The sequence below is a fragment of the Sceloporus occidentalis genome, unplaced genomic scaffold, assembly GCF_023333645.1.
Source record: "Sceloporus occidentalis isolate IW3139 unplaced genomic scaffold, rSceOcc1.0.p SCAF_2, whole genome shotgun sequence".
In the NCBI taxonomy this organism is placed as follows: Eukaryota; Metazoa; Chordata; class Lepidosauria; order Squamata; family Phrynosomatidae; genus Sceloporus; species Sceloporus occidentalis.
The window spans coordinates 121,738,676-121,756,283 of record NW_028316982.1 but is presented as its reverse complement, the minus strand read 5'-3'; the positions used below and the strand labels follow the sequence as shown (position 1 = coordinate 121,756,283).

The following is a 17,608-nucleotide window of genomic DNA, read 5'->3' as shown; positions in this document are numbered from 1 at the left end:
AGCTACAATACATTCCCTGGCAACTGGCCAGAATGGTAAATGTCAACCTGCGTGACTTGTAGTTGGAACTGGGTGGGTCTGTTTTGTGACAGAGTGTAAAGCATCATGCTTTCAGTGCACATGTATTTACATATAAATCACTGTGGCACATGAGTAGCCCATGTAATCTTGCCAGATTCTGTGCAGCTGTGATTAAATACCGTCAAGCAATGACCTCCGCATTAGACTAGTACCAATCTTGCCTTGTTACACTGGATTTTAAAAGCATATAGTAAATACTATTTTTAACCTATGTTTTTACCTTGTTTTATTCTTTTATTACCTTTCTTACTAGTGTTGGTCCATGACCGTAATAAAGATGAACTTGAACTAGCCCATGTTTGAATAATGGATGAACACCAATCATCATAAGCTGTACAGAAATAGTTACAAAAATAGTTACAGAATTTATTGGATGTTTTTCCATATTGAGTTGAAGCTAGTGGAGGTAGCTTATGGAGTGTAGTGGAAAGAAAGGCATTAGTTTTGGGATAGAAATAAAATCAGTGATATTAAAGAAAAACTTCATCACTCAGTACAGTGACAACCCAAACATTATATATTGGACAACTTACATCAGAACGATAGAGGTCTTGATGGTCTTCATAAAGGCTGCAAGAGGGGATGATGGCACCTGGAGGTATTTACCATCCCCTTACATGGCTCAGAATAAAGATCATAGAGACCATGCTGTCTTGGAGTTAATTTGCCTAGTTGATATGAAATGATGAATTAATTGTGTTAGATGCCCACTGTGAGCTCTCTGCGGGAAATTATGTGGTGAAACAAATAAAAAAAAATCAAATAACTTTATTCAGGTTGCACAACATTTTAGCTAGCAAATGACCCAACATCTCCTAGGATGTAAATAATATCAGCTTTGGCTGATAAGCCAGCTGTGACCCTTCTTGAAGCCAGGCGACCTAGAAACAGTGGTACACATGCAAGTAGCCTCTTGACTGGACTTCTGCAACACGCTCTACATGGGGCTACCCTCGTGCCAAGTTTGGAAACTTCAGTTGCTAGAAAATATGGCTGCCAGATTGGTCACAGGTACATCTAGAACCAACCATGTAACACCTGTCTTGAAATCTCTTCACTGGCTGCCAATTAGTTTTCGGGCACGGTACAAGGTGTTGGTTAAAAGTCCTACATGGCCTGGGTCCAGACTACTTGCGGGAGTGCCTTCTTCCACAAAATCCTCCCCGCACATTTAGGTCCTCTGGGAAGAATTTGCTGCAACCTGAAAAGACCGGACTGGCTGTGGTAACCCAGAGGGCCATCTCATCTGTTTCTGCCTCAAATAGTAAACAAAAATGTTACTCATTACATGCCACTGCCATGAGGCTTTGGCAGCCTGTAAAGAACCTGTAAAGAAGCCTCTCTGCCTTAATAATCTGTGCAGCATTATCATCTTTCAAGGGCCGTGGAAAGAAATCCTGAAACACCTCTCCGGTGTCATTGAAAGTTACTTAGATGTTACTTAGCTGCCAGGAGATCTGTGTATCCGTGATGATAAAACCATTGCACTTGCCAGGCAACAACTGTTTCCAAAAGGCAGGAGGTATATGCAAATAGAAGTTCTCTTGAATTCTACATACTAATTTTTAGGCAAATATTTGGCTGCAAATAGACCATGTGCCTCACTTGCTTTTCAACCGATCTCTCTCATGTTTTATGAGTAGTCAGGACCAGGTTACTTTCTCCATCCATTGCCTGCCGGCCTATTTGTTGGTGGAAACAAAATGTAAGATGTATCTGTTTAAAAATGATTTGAAATGGCTGGTTGCCTTCAGTTACAGTGTTACATATTTTTCTTATTTTTTTATGTCCATGATAACTGATTTATTTTGCAGGGCATTTATTTTATGTTGCTTGCTCACAATCTGTTCTGCCCATTTGAATTGACATGATATTTTACACCATGAGTTTTAGGTTTAAAGAATATTGATGTGTCTCCTATTTACAGTCATAGCTATGTAAAAACTGCCTAGTTCATGCATCACCTTGTAGAAAATGAGTTGGATAACATGTATATGGTTGACTTGAAATAGCTCTCTGGGGTGGTTAAAAATGTGATGGTGGTGGTGATGATGAGGATGATTATGATGATTTTATTTACTTATATCCTGCCTTTCTCCCAGTTTTATTATTATTATTTTTAAAAAATCGTGCACAACATATACTGCATCAGTTGCTTTCAACTTCAAATATCTTCAGCATTTCGGAGACATAGATTTCCTTTTCAGCAAATCAAAATTTTTAACATTTTTTTGGTTGTAAGTAAAACATCATGTTTAAATTGATTTCTGTACGTAATACAGTTGTTTTTTCTAAACTTCAGCTACATGTTGATACATATGGAACCAAATGTGTGATGTACATTTTTTTACTACATGTATTTAAGCAGCTATATATAGTTTAAATGAATTATATGCCTGCTTTTGTGATTTGTAAGTAAAAAAGATAACATGAATATAAAATATACAGCAATGAAACCAAGGATATTCAATGTGTTTGTCCCATCAGTGCGATCATTCTGAGAAAGGGCTGGTGGATTAGAAACGTTGACATTATGGTACCAGCCTTGTATACAGTCACCCATGTTTCTTGGTTGTGTTGGCACTCTTGTTCTGTCCCTTGCAACTTAAAGAGGTTAAGGAGGTCTGGAATGTCTGATACTCTTACCTGTAGTCACAGGGTTTAGTCGGTTTTGTATTACACATTCCATAATGTGTAATGTGAAGGGACCTGTTGGTGCAGTGGTTAAATGCCTGTTACTGCAGCCACTCACTCACAAACCATAAGGTGGTGAGTTCAATACAGCCAGGACTTAGGTTCAACTCAGGTTTGCATCCTTCTGAGGTCGCTAAAATGAGTACCCAGCTTTTTAGGGGCAATTAGCTTACAGTTGTAAACTGCTTAGAGACTGCTTAGGTGGTATGAAGCAGTATATAAATGAAGCTATTGCTATAATGCCCCCCCCCCCACAAGCACTGTGTGATATTATTCACATAAACTGTGGTTAGAGGAAATGTGTTGCATCTCTGGTAACTTTGACATGTGTATGTAATATTTTGTGTCAAAGCTTATCACGTAAATTGTTACATATGCTAGTGTTACCTATTTAGCACCCTCCAGACAACTTAGACTTCCTCTATCATTTCTCCACAGTGTATCATGCCAATATTAGTTCAACCTGCTTGGAGGGTAACTATTAAGGGAAGCAAACAGTTGCCTTTTTATTTACTGTAGGAAACATTTGCTTGTTTTTGTGTACTACTATTTAATTTCTGCCAAGGTACAGTTTCCCACACCAAACAAATGTGAGTCATGGTGTGTACAAATATAGGCACAAGGTAAATTTCCATGTCTGTTGGAGCTTTGGAAGCTTCTGCTAAATCCTACTTGTTAGGCTTCTGGCACTCAAAATACTATTGATTGTTTTATTGCAGCAGAGTCACATGGCTACTCCCATGGAACTGTTCAATATTTCAAAGTCACTTTGGTGATTTGAAAGTTAGTGTCTATGGGAGGGGTATTTTCACTACATTTTAAAGATAGCAGAGAAATTGTGATATGTATTGCAAATACAGTTGTGAATGCAGAAGCTGAGGAAACATTTGTAAGTCCATTTGCTGAGTTAGATCAAGGCTACACTTGCATATCTTAGAACACTTATTTGGATAGGTGCCACTTGACTGGGGATAAGCCATATCTGGACTTAATTTGAACAAAAATAGGATCAATGGAAACGAATAGTGCAAGATAATCCTGTATAACATAAGTGGCATTGATTTCATTGGGACTAAAGTATCCCAACTTGGTCAGGATTTACTTTACTGTCTTTTGTAGAGGTGAATCATTGTCAGATGAGTTTCTGTCCTATATCAGTGCCTTTCCTTCCTAGATGGGATGTTGTCTTTGTGCTCTTCACTTATTTATTCCCATAGTCTTACCTACTTGGCTGCCACACAGTTAATTTCTGCACATACTGGCACTGTAAGGAACCACATGGTTTAAATATCCCAGCCTTTGTTCACATGTAAGGCCACCATTATTATTTCTCATCAATTCTTGGTGCAGTATACTTTTCATCAATCCTTGGTGGAATACTAGTCTGTGCTACAAACAACATGATCTTTTTTTGCAAACAGGTTATGACCAGCTGCTGTAAAGTACAGGAGTTTATCTAGGAAGAGTGACAAGTGAAGACACAATTTCTGCTACTTTACCTTTTATTTCAATAAAACAAAAAACATTTCCATGTACTTTTCCCATGTACTTTGCTGGCATTGGTAAGATTAGGACAGTATGACAAAACTAGGACACCTCTTTGGTAGTGGTTGCATCCATCCTCAGCATATCATACTGATAGGAGGAAGAGCCTATCCTCATTTGACATGGAATACCACAGTTTCGGAGCAGCCACCAACAATGCCCTTCTTCAGTAATCTCCTCTTATATGGGCCTTGACTGCTTTTTCATAGGAAACCAGATTATAAAAATTAGCAAATATTTAAGATGGTCAGAAAACATTTCACCTAATTTATATCATGCTTTTCAATCTAAAAATAATTGAAACAAGCTGAAAACAGGAAACCTAAAACTTCCAAAGTGGTGAAAACTTTCATATGTACAGAAAAAATTGCTATACAGTATTCATAAATATTTGGGCTCTTTCTTCTGCTTTGAAAACAGTCTTTGTGAGTGCATTTAAATGTTAATAGTTGGGGGGGGGGGGGGACTGTCATCTTCTGACCTGAGAGGGAGTGATCAGGCAGACCCAGCTCCACCAGGGATAGCCTGAAGGAAGAGGCTCCTCCCTCCTTAACTGTCATCTTCCGGCCTCCTATTCCCCTCCAGCTATGCTCTGACTGTGTGGGGGAGAGGCTTGCGTACCCTAATGAAGTTGTGAGCTATGCTGGTGGTGGTATAATAGCCACCGGTAGGTCCTCCCGTGCCAGACAGGTCACAACCGAAGGGTCTGACCAAGAGCGCCAAAAGGTAGGATGGGCTCTCTAGCCTTATGGCAACCATCCTAGGAGAAGGAAAACTCTAATCCCAAACCCGGGAGATGGTGCTCGTCTAACCCTGTAAGGTCAACCATATAAGAGAAGGAAACTCTAATCAAACCTACGACCCGAGGACCTTGCTGCTACCGTCCATGCTTGTCAAGGCCTCAGCAGACGAACCTCTGGTTTAAAGGGTGAGGCCTGTTCTGTGCACGCTGCGCTCCACCAGAAACATCCATTGCACAGGCTCAGGATACATCCAACGTCATCAATGCGCTTGTAGAAAGCACGGATGAATGCTTCCTGAATCTTCGTTCGTGAAGTAAAGCCAAGAAGTTGGGGGGGGGGGGGTAGGGATGACTTGTATAACTTTTCCTGTTCAGGTTAGAGGTGACTTTCAGGGTTTTTTTTTCTTCTGCAGCAGATGGCTTTACTTGCTTGTATGAGTTGTCTGTAAATTATTTATTGTGCCTCTTTTTGCAGTTCCCCTGTTCTCTTAGTTGCTTTTTGAAGAGGCAAATCCAAGTGTACAGCTTCTGTTTTGATGGAGAGTACTCTTTGTTACATGCATTTTAAATACCACCTTTTGGAGGGAGGGACTGTAAAAAGATGAAAACGTGATTTTTTTTTTTAATCACATGAAATCATGTTTTCTACATGAAGTTCAGACCTTCTCTCGTGGGGGAGGAAAAAGTCCCTGGCTGTTTGGTTTCTTAAATATTTTAATATTTCTATCACGATGTACAAAAATGCACAAAAGAAATAAAAAGACATACTGTTGGGCCATTATTGTATCTTTTCCTAGGAACACTGAAAGTAAATTTCGCATTTCAGTGTAAATTTGCAAAATCTGATCTCTTACAATGACATGTATGGAATTAAATCAGAATTGAAAGATATTTCCCTCTCATCTGCAGACTTTATATTGGATCACAAAAAAAAAAAAAAATATTGGTGCATGTTCGTATGCAATATATTTGCTTCAGAAAGCGTTACAATTTCATGCAAAGTTTTATTTCTTTCAAGTTTGACCTATTTTTAAAATAAATTTGTTATTGTTGTGTGACTTTTAAGTCATTTCCAATTTATGGTGATCCTAAGGCAGGGTTTTCATGACAAGATTTGTTCATTGTTGTTTGTCTTTGCTCAGTGTTATTCAGTGGGTTTCCATGACTGAGGGGGGTTTCAAACCCTGGTCTCCAGAGTCATAATCCAGTGCCCAACTGCTGTATCGCACTGGTTCTCCTTTAAGTAATTGTGCACTCTGCACTATCTGCGTACAAACTTCAAATCACTCACTCTGCAGATAGGGCTGAAGCAAATACTAGTCTTCTCCTCTACATTGATGAAATGTTTACAGCCTGTAGTCTTTTTTGCTAAAATAAGAGGAGCACATGTTGGCTGCATACCTTTCAGTTTCTTCCTGATTTCTCATTAACCCTACATTGGGTAGCATGGCATGTGAGGTAAGCTGATTCGCCCCTTGCATATTTGCCATTAAAACAAGGCACCTGAGGATTGTGCACCTTGTTTCAAAGGACATGCATATGCTTGGAAATGCAAGTTTGGTTTAAACAAGTCACACAAGTCCCCTGCCTCTTGTTTAAAGTGAAAGCTGGCAATAGCAGGTGGTTTTTATATTATGTCCTCCTCTCTTTTCTTTTTAAAAACTACTTAGATATATTCTGTGGCAGTAGAGCTCTGCCTGCCTCATTGTCTTCTCTGACCCCTATTCTGAAATGACATTTAGTGTTGCACTGTGAGAGAAGTGTGCATTATGTTCTTTACAATGTAGTAGTGGTGACTTCTGTTGCAGACCGCATTATGTTTTCCTATCTTCTGCTGGCACACAAAAAAATCTACATTTTTATACAAAAATCTTCATTTTTTCCCCAGTTAATAAAGGAGAGGAGAAGAGGACAATTGTATTTTAACAGTACTTACCACCTTTATAGAACAGATCTGGTGTTTCACAGGTTTTAGCTCAGTAATCCTTGCAACAGTTCTAATATAGACCAGTATTATTCCCATTGTGTGTGCTGGGAGGAGGCTGGGGTTTGAGTGAGACCATCCACCAGAAAGAGTAGAGGCTTGTCGAAAGTTAGCGTATGTGTTCATACTAGAAATGAGATCTGAATCAGGTCCTACCTGTCTCACATGACCAGCTGCTATACTGCAGCTGCTCCATTGGGACTAGAAGCATTTCAAGGTACCTTCTGAAACCTGGGACAACACAGTTAAATTTATGAGTATCTTCCAGCCAAAAATGCTGCTTAACATAACTCCTTGTGGTACAAGTTATGTTCTTTTAATTTGGAAAGTGCCCACTCTGTTTTGTTTTTAAATGACAGTTCTGTGTGTGTACATACACACGCATATTTCCCAGAACTTCTCTTGCCTACACTGACTGACTGGAAAGGGGTGTTGTTGAGGGGATGGACACATTGTACAGTTTGGTGCAATGTCTACTTAGAAATAAGACTTGGTGACCTCAGCAGGCCTTAGTCTTATGAAAGTGCTGTTGGGTTGCAGCTTGTGACATGTTTGTTTATAAAACATGGTACACGTTAAAATATGCTTTGGGCAAAACATAGTATGTGCTTATGGAAGCAGCTACCCACTTTTAGCTAGCTTCTCGGTGGTTTGTGATCAGGCCATACCAAGTAGATTTCATTTTCAGAACATAATTATATGCGTCATATATTGATGTAAAAATAAACCCAGTCCTTCCGTGTAAACAATAATTACTGTTGGCCCTCCATATCTGCAGATTCTTTATCCATGGATTCAGCCATCAACAGCTTGAAAATGTTCCAAAAATTTATAAATTGTAAAAAGCAAACCTTGATATTGCCATTTTGCATAAGGGACACCATTTTACTATGCCACTGTATTTAATGGGACTTGAGCATCCATGGATTTTGGTAACCGCAAGGGGCCCTACTAGAACCAACCCCAGCAGATACCAAGGACCCACTATAGGAATGCTTGGAAAATCTAGTACCCTCTTCTCTGAACAGGCTTTGGATGATAGAAGGGACTGCCCACTCGGTTGATCAATATGTAGCTGCTGTAGTAGTAAGCTAGAAATGGTGTCTCTATTTTAAAGTTAAGAGAAGAAATGAATGGACTCTACAAACTTTTACACTTCCAAGATACTGGGTGTATCCTAATTTCTGCATTTATAGGTTCTATTTCCAGACCATATATATGTACAAGGTATATCTTCTTTTATTATTCTGCAAGCACCTAATGAGCACGTGTGCAGGCTAACTTGCATTTTATCATGGCATGCTAAATTAACCTATTAACATCTGTGTTGACATGGGAATTAAGAGTTGGCATAGCTTTTTTGTAAGATTTAAAATCTCTGATATATAAATGTTAGTGGAGTAGTTCTTGGACTACTTCGTTTTTATACAAAATGAGCAAAATAGTCTGATTTTTCCTGCTTGCTGTTTGTTATAATTCTATGTTTATGTCTGTAGATGAGCATTTTATATTTTTCTTAGGCCAGTTTGGCACAATTGTGGCAATTAAATACAGCAGCTGTGCATCCAAATCTTTATAGAAGGACTAATAAGTGCTTTTTTCAGATTCCTGCACAGAGCAGTCCACAAACACATTCAGACCTATGTAGATTTTATTCAACAGTGCGTAGATGCTGTCTTGAGTGTGTAAAACCCTCAAGTAGTGGAGACCCTGTTGAATATATAAGAAAAAGATTTTGGATTTCAAAATAAATTTGAAATGGGCACCTTTAGCTAGCTCCTGAAACAGAACAAAAACCCCAGAGAAAGACATGTACTCATATATCTTACTACTTCTTTGTAGTCTCTGTGACTAACACAGTTGGGTTATCCTGTGCCTGTGAAGTGCATCTTTAAAACCTTCTAGAACATTTATATAAAAATTTGGTAGAAGGTCTGCCCATCCTTAGCTCTATCCCTCACTGTTCCCACTAATTGACCTCAGTTCCTTTTCATCCACTGCATGAGCAACAACAGAGGAACCTCTCTAGCATGTTTTTCTTTCTTATCAGAAAAAAAGTACTGTTTTGATTATTTTTGGCTGTGTTTATTCTCTGGCTTCTCCCTTTGCCTATTGTTATTGGTGGTTTCTCAAACTGACTCAGACCATTTATGGCTACTTCTCAGAACATTTCTTGGCTTGGTTCTCTCTCAGTCTACCTTAGCAGCAATATGGTACCATCACGCAAAGACATCCCTCTGACAATGGGATGCTTTTTGATACTTGAGCCCTCTCTCCTGAAGTCTTCAGGGGAGGGAAAAAAGCATAGGTTCATTAAGAAGTCATCTTTGACACTGGGAGATAAGGAAGGCTGGGAGCTTCACTTAATGGTGAAGAAGTTTTACTCCTCTTCTGTACACAGCCCTCGACTCACCAACTACGCTGCATGTATGGGAGCATATCAACAGAATCTGCAGGAGAGGATTCATCCTCTATTTAATAAGCTCCCTGAGAAGGAGAAACATCTCATGAATGCCGTACAAGTTGCTTGGTAGGCCAACAAATTAATTCAGCTTGCCATGTAGCAGAAAGTAACTGCAGGATCTGTTGCTCTTTGCTACTAAACATGGCTTCATTCTTCATGCCTCTCGTGACTAAAGCCACAGTCGAAGATTTTCCCTTCAACTAATCCAGTCTGTTTAACAAAGACACAGACAAGAAATTAGAATTCACACAAAAAATGAAATGCAACCAACTTCTTGAAAGTATGGCATGCCTTTGCAAGCTCAGGTTGTCAGGGCTGGCAAAGTTTGTCCTTGGGACCAAGGTAATGCTATAGTCCATCTGCATCCAGACATAATTTACCTCTGTTATAGTCTTCAGCATCTTCTGACAAGCCACAGTCTTCAGAGAAATACAAGGTCAATTTCAAGAAAAAAAGGCCATGACCAGGGAAAGGGGCATCTTTGACTCCTTTCCCGCTATTCTTTCCATCTCCTTGGCGACCTTTAGTGACAGATTAGCCCATTTCCACCACACTTGGGCTGTATTTACGGCTGATTCCTCAGTCCTCAACGTCATCAGGAAGGGGTTTGCCATCATTTTTGAGGAGTACCCTCCAATGGGGGTAACCCATGTTTCTCCACATTCCAGTGCTCTCCTCGATGAAGTCTCTACCTTGCTCAACAAAGGTGTCATTGAACCCATTCCTGTAACATCGATCCAATGGCTATTCAGATATTTCATCACCACTAAGAAGGGTGAGAAGCTTTGTCCTGTCCTGGACTTCAGAAATGTCAAATTCTGCTAGGTGATTCAGGATGGTTACTCTATCATCCTTCCTGCCCTTGTTTCAGAGAGGAGATTGGTTCACTATATTGCCTCAAGGATGCCTACTTTCATGTTTCAATTTGACTGTTGGACTGCTGCTGCTTGTCATTTACTGTGGGAAGAAAGGTGTTTCAATTCTATGTCCTTCCTTTCAGACTCTCCACAGTTTCCCATGTGTTTACGAAGTGTATGGCTGTACTTTTGGCCTGGAAGGGACAGAGAAGTATGGTTGTTTTCCTATCAATCAGTGACTGGCTTCTTGTTGAGACAGCGGTTAACATGACCCTTCAGGTACACTCAGGACCTACATGGTTAATTCCCTGGGTCTGATTGTCAATTTGAAGAATACCTGTCTTCTCCCTTCCCAGTAAAAGTCATTGGAGCTATCTTTGATTTGAACTTGGTGGTGGCTTGCCTCCTGGAGGAGAGGTTTCATACTCTGGAGTGTTTGCCAGCATACACAGATACTTCTGCCAAGTATATTCAGGTATTGTTCGACTATATGGCATCTATCACTACCATTATCCCATTGGCCTGTCTGCAGTTTTGACCACTTCAGTCATGACTCCTGACCATCTTTGATCCTTTATGGGATTTGCCTTACATGAATCTCACAGTGCTGAAGTATGTTCACTGCTCTTTGGACTGATGGGACCCCTTGCCTTTCAAGAAATGCTGAAGTGTTCATTTGAGAATGTGCTGTACTGTATTGAATTGTATAGTTCAATATACATCTGTACAGGAAACAGATGTCTTTTTTTTAATGGATAATAGAAATTCTTGATACATCCATTATTGATTTCTACTTAGTATTGACTTGGTCAGGATGCTAAGCCATGGAAGATTGCTAGAAAACAACACAAAGATGTTTGTGGAATACTGAAGCGCAAACACACATGTAATCATTTATAATACCTTTAGTACTTGATAAAATTTGTTGAATAGGTAAAGAGGTAGTAAGGAATACCTGGTTAATCTAAATGAATTCCAAGTCTCCAGAACTAGCTGGAGCGTGTCCACAGGAGGATGACCAAAATGGTGAAAGGTCTGGAAACCATGCTCTATGAGAAGTGACTTAGGTAGCTGGATATGTTTAGCCTGGAGAAGAGAAGGTTAAGAGGTGATATGACAGCCCTGTTTAAATATTTGAAGGGTGTCATATTGAGGATGGAGCAAGCATGTTTTCTACAATTCCAGAGAACAGGATCCGGAAAAATAGATGCAAGGTAGAGGTAGAGGAAAAGAGATTCCACCTTAACATTAGAAAGAACTTCATCACAGTAAGAGCTTTTCGACAGTGGAGCACACTCCCTCGGAGAATGGTGGAGTCTCCTCCTTTGGATGTCTTTAAACAGAGGCTGGATGGCCATCTGTTGGGGATGCTTTGATTGTGTCTTCCTGTGTGGCAAGGGGGTTGGCTGTGTGGTCTCTTCCATCTCTATGATTCTACCATTGGGATTTTGCTATCTTGGTAAGGCAAAACAAGAACTGTAAAGCTGGGACTTTTTCTTTTAAACTTTACATAAGTAGTTGCACTCAATATCGCACACTTTCTGTTTTGTATGTTACAGTTCACATACAGAAGCTACATGCTGTTTTCAAGTTATGACACTTTTCATATGAGATAATAATCTGCTTTGAAATCTTGAGTTTTTAAGTGGTTTTTCAGCAGTCTTTCTGGAGTACAAGACATGAAGATAGGACTAGCATTCAGCAGTGGAGTGGAAAGCAATGAAATAGGTTTCTTTGAACAATGCAGCACACAATTCCAATAGGAGAACTGTAGGAAAATAAACAATCACAGAATATATGGGAATATTTAAAAGAAAGTCAACGTACAGCTTCATCCTGTGTAGAATTAGATTTTTCCAACCCCATTGAAATTAGGAGTTTGATAAACTTTATACTGTATAGGATTTTCATGTTAATCATTTGGTTTCAAAATTGATTTCTGGGTCAGATCTCAAATGATTAATGACTGGGATAGAGAGTAATGCTCTGGTCACATTTTTGGGACAGGTGTGTAGATAATACATGGAAATAAAACTATCAGCGATGAGTAAGTTTCAGTAGTAGGGAAAAAGCAGAGTTCTAGTAAATCTACAGTGCTATATAAATAAAGTTTAATAATAATAATAATAATTTTTAGAATTGTGCCTTCATAGCTCTGTCTAATTCCTCCTCACACACACAGCATTGCCTTAGTTTGGTTAATCTGCTGTGTTGAAATCCCACAACATTACCTGTTAAGGGGAAACCAGCACCACTTCTGAGACCACATCTGTCATGAAGATGGTTGGGCAGAGTGTAAGCAGAGATTCCATCCACTCTCCCTGCCCTTTTTTCAGGTATAGTTGGCCTTTTGTTTCCACAGGGCTTCCATTTTGGACTTCCTCACAGATGTCAAACACTATAGGAGTGCAAGCCCCAGTATAGTCAACTGTGGCACTATATGCATGCGACTGTGTGCATGCAACGCCATTTAGGAGAATAAATTTACAGTGCTATATAAATAAAGCTTAATAATAATAAGGTGGGGCCATTTGTGGATATGCCAATACATGGATGGCAAAGACTATCAGTACCGAGGGGTATAATGCACTGTATAATACACTCCATCAAGTGAATATCTTGGTGGATTTGGGACAGGGTATATGATGGTTAATACTTGGATGGGGAACCACAATTAATACCAAGTTCAGTAAGCTATATTCCAGAGGAAGGGAGTGGCAAAACTATATCTTATTCTTGTGTAAGAAAACCCTATGAAATTCATGGGGTCACCATAGGTCTACAAGCAGCTTGAAGTCATGCATACACCAAAAACACACAAAGAGAATATATTAAGCTCTGAACAGGACTAAAATAGATTCATCCTGCTCTTAGCTTTGTACCCTTCCCTCCCCCCCCCCCCCCCATGCATTTTTCACTGTTGGCCAAACTAGTGTAGTAAGAAAGATCACTCTGGTTCATTTAAAAACAAAACAAGACAAAACAAAAAAAGGGCTGTATTCATCAGACAAAATCACAAACAGTTATCATTTTCAAATGCAGTCTTTTGAAATCAATGAACTACAGTGCATACATGATGCCACTAGAGGTCATGATATACATTTAAAGTGTAGAGGATATGAATATGATTTTCCACTGGGAATGAGGATTGCATACTGTGGACCTCTATCTGAATGTTTCACATCTGCTACATCAGCTAGTGACTCTGCCTAGTTTTCTTCTTTTGTACATTAGCGTGGAGTAAACTGGCTGGAAAGTGCTTCTTACGTGTTTTGTCTTTTGCAGGAGTGGAGTTTTTAAGCTTGCTGTTTTTGTTGTACTACTTACTGAGCAAAAACCTGACTTGACAGAATAGAAATAGACGTGTTAATTTTGATAGCTGCCTTCTTCAGCTTCAATCATTTCAGTGACATCCCTCCTGTATTAGCTGTAATTGTGTTTTTGCTTTTACTGCCCTAGACTCTTCATTTTGTCTAAAGAGATCTGAAGGCATTCAGACAGATAATTATTGTTGTGTTCAGGTAAATGAGTTTCAAATTGGGAGGTCCTGGGTTCAGCTTTTTGCCTCTGGTGTTTGGTGATCCTAACCCAGCTTTTTATCTCTACCATTTTCTTTGTCTCTACTTGCATTCTGGAGGTAAAATTGGTCTAAACCCAGCCCTCTTGGGAGTTTTACACTATTATTATTTGTTATTACTTTGAGTGAATGTTTTTAACTGAATACTTATAGCAGTTATAATTCTTAAATGAAGATAGTGCCTTACGTACTGTGTATTAGCAGAAGCAGAACTTTGTGATGTTTGTCAGCTAGGTGAAGAACATTACAAGAAAACGCTTTTTCTAATTTAATCATTTATATGATTGATGGCAAACAGATGTTCTTCTGTGAGCAACTCTCATGTACTCAATAGTTTGTCTGGTGGTTTGCTCATTCTATGGCAGCGGTTCCCAACCTGTACTCTGAGGAACCCTTAGGGGTCCATGTGCTCTTCCCAGGTGCTCCGCAGCTGCTCCAGGAAAATGAAAGAAATAAAAATTGAATGAAATTAAAGAATAAGAAACAGAAAGTAACACTACTCTTAAACACCATTAACTTGTAAGACAAAGGCTAGGCCTCTTAGGTGCTCTGCCATAGCAATTAATTCTAAAAAGGGCTCCGCAAGTCAAAGAAGCTGGGAACCCCTGTTTTGTGGTAATTTGAAACTATGGATAGTTTCTTGTTCTGTGTTAAGGGACTCCTGCACAAAACATCTTGTTCACATTTGATTCTCCATTGTCCCAAATAATTGCCAAAGCTCAATAGTTTGTATTAAAACATTACTATTGTTTGGACTATACACACACACATATGTATATATGTTGTGTGCCTTCATGCCATTTCTGACTTATAGCAACCCTAAGGTGAACCTATCACAGGGTTTTCCTGGCAAGTTTTGTTCTGGGGAGATTTGCCTTTGCCTTCCCCTGAGGCTGAGAGAGTGTGACTTGCCCAAGATCACCCAGTGTGTTTATATGGCCAAGCTGTGAATTGAACCCTGGTCTCCAGAGTCACAGTCCAACACGCAAACCACTATGCCACATTGGCTCTCTCTCTCTCTCTCTCTCTCTCTCTCTCTCACACACACACACACACACACACACCTGTCAACAGAAAACATATTTAAACATGTAACGCTCCCCCACAGACATATATAAGCGAAGACTTGACCCACCGTTATTTTATTATTGTACTGTTTTTAGATTTTATCATTTGTAATTTTAATGCATAGAATTGTTTAATCCTTTTATGGGGGGGAATTGTATATATTGTATTTTTTTAAAAGGTTATACGCCTCTTTGATTGTGGTAACAAAAAGCAGGATATAAATTAAAGTTTTATTATTATTATTTATTATATTTTGCTGGGGTGCCAGGTTGATACCTCTAGCAATAGTACCTACTCTTGGCTGTAAGCCTTCTTGTTCAACCAATAATAATGTGAGAAATAACAAGGGGATATGCAGCATCCTGGATCAGCTCTGCGTAGGTAATTGAATTTTCTTGGAGCCTGTAGTCGAGCTTTTCAAAGAAACAACACATTGTACTTATATTCTTGTACCCTTTTCCTAGTCCAAAATGGATTGGGGAAGAAAAGGTTTGGCATGATAGAGACATAGCAACCACTATTTCATCTCATCTACTCTGCCCTAACATATTCCTTAACCACAAAGGAAGTGCCATAGTGGTTCTTTAGTATTCCAGTAATCTATAGTTAGTTTGAAATCCTGTGTTGATGTGTTGTCAGTTTCCTCCCGAACTCTTTTATGGAATCCCTCAGCTTCCTCTTCCTCTGCTTTTGTGGCTGGTGCACATACAGTACTTGGATTATGGTAATATTTATATGTTTTCCCTGAAGCCTTATTGACTTGATTTGATCCGACTGCATTGTATCCTTTGACTGTTTTTGCTATATCTCTCCTTAATATGAAGGCTACCCTGTTTCTTCATGTCTTCTCATTTCCTGAATAGAACACTGTGAAGTTATCTGAGTCAAAGTGACCCATTCTAGTTTATTTTAGCTCATTCACCCCTATAATTGCTATGCTTATGCATTCCATTTCCTTTTTTGCTATTTCTAACTTAACTTGGCTCATGCTTCTCACATTCATTGTTGCTATAATGTGTATAGTGCTTCTTCAGATGTTTGCATTGTTTGGCATGTCTGCTGCTTGTCATCCCATCTTTTGATTTGATTTTTTGTGCCCTTGATCATGTGTCTGTTGTGATTTCCCTCTTATTCCTTTCAGTCTCTCAGTTTGTGTTCTGGTCCTGTCCTTTGTTTTGTTTGGGTCTGCTCATCACAGGATTTTCTTGGTGAAAAAGAAGGTCTTGCAAGGAGGTTCAGCATTACCTCCCTGTGCGCATTGATTACACGTGTTAGCTATGATGTCACTGTTGTTCTTTCAATATCAGTGGCACCCACCACTATTGCTGCTGCCCAGTAGCTATTTGTCACTCTATTTCAAAAATCTCAATGTTCTTTGCTGAGTTGCCCCCACTCCATCCGACCTCTAAAGACTTTCTCTCCTTATTTTCCCTCCTTCAGTTATCACCCTTCCCTATTGTCCCCTGCTTTTTAGGTTTTTCAGTTGTGGTTGCAACCTTCTAAGATATGTGAATAATACCATATTACTAGCAGAAAACATCACAGATTTTGGAAGGTCCAAAAAGAAAATGCAAAGGCAGGTTTACTGTTGAACATAAAGAAAACAAAAATAATGACCAAAGAAGATTTATGTAAATGAGGAAATGATAGGGCCCATACAGACAGGCCAAAATAAAGCTGCTTCGGGTCACTTTGGAGGTATGTTGTTTAAATTATGCATGCCTCCTAAGAGGCCAGAAGCCATGCTAAAGCCATGCTTCAGTCATAAGGACTAGAGTGCAGCTGTGGCACAGCTTCTGGCCTCTTAAGATGGGTGTGTCATTTAAACAGCGTATCTCCAAAGTGAAGCAGCTTTATTTTGGCCTGTCTGTACGGGCCCAATAGTTACAGAGTTCCCATACCTTGGATGAGACATTGATCAGAATGGAGACTGCAGCCAATATATCAGAAGAAGACTAGGAATGGGAAAGGCAGCTATGAGAGAGCTAGACAAGATTCAAAAATGTAAAGTTATACAACTGAGCACTAAAGTTAGAATAGTCCAAGTGGTTGTACTCCCCATCTCCATGTATGGCTGTGAGAGCTGGAAAGCGGAAAAAATGAATAAGAAGGAAAATTAACTCATTTGAAATATGGTGCTGGGGAAGAATGCTAAGGATACTGTGGACAGCCAAAAAGAGAAACAAATGGATCCTTTAACAGATCATGCCTGAACTCTCCCTGGAAGCCAAGATGATCAAATTAAGGCTGTCTTTCTTTGGTCACATTATGAGTAGGGCATGGCTCATCAGAAAAGACAATAATGCAAGGAAAAGTGGAAGTTAGTAGAAAGAGAGGAAGACCACATGCCAAATGGATAGATTCAATGAGGGAGGTCCTGAATTTGCAGGACCTAAGCAGAGCAATCTTGAAGATGTCTCATCCACAGGGTCACCATGAGTCAGGGACGACTCGAGGGAAGTTAACATAAAAAACAACAACAAATGTTATTGAGCCCCCATTATTAGCTAATTGTGTTGAACTACAGTAAATTTACTGTACTTTATCTTCCATATTTGTTCATGGACTTTATCTGTGTCCCTCACTGTTAAACTTG

General features: G+C 39.4%; 1 protein-coding gene across 3 annotated transcripts in view; it reads left to right on the top strand.

The window, feature by feature from the left end:
- The window catches only part of ADK (adenosine kinase), a 225,869-nt gene that overhangs the window by 40,330 nt on the left and 167,931 nt on the right, over positions 1-17,608 (top strand). The window lies entirely within an intron of this gene.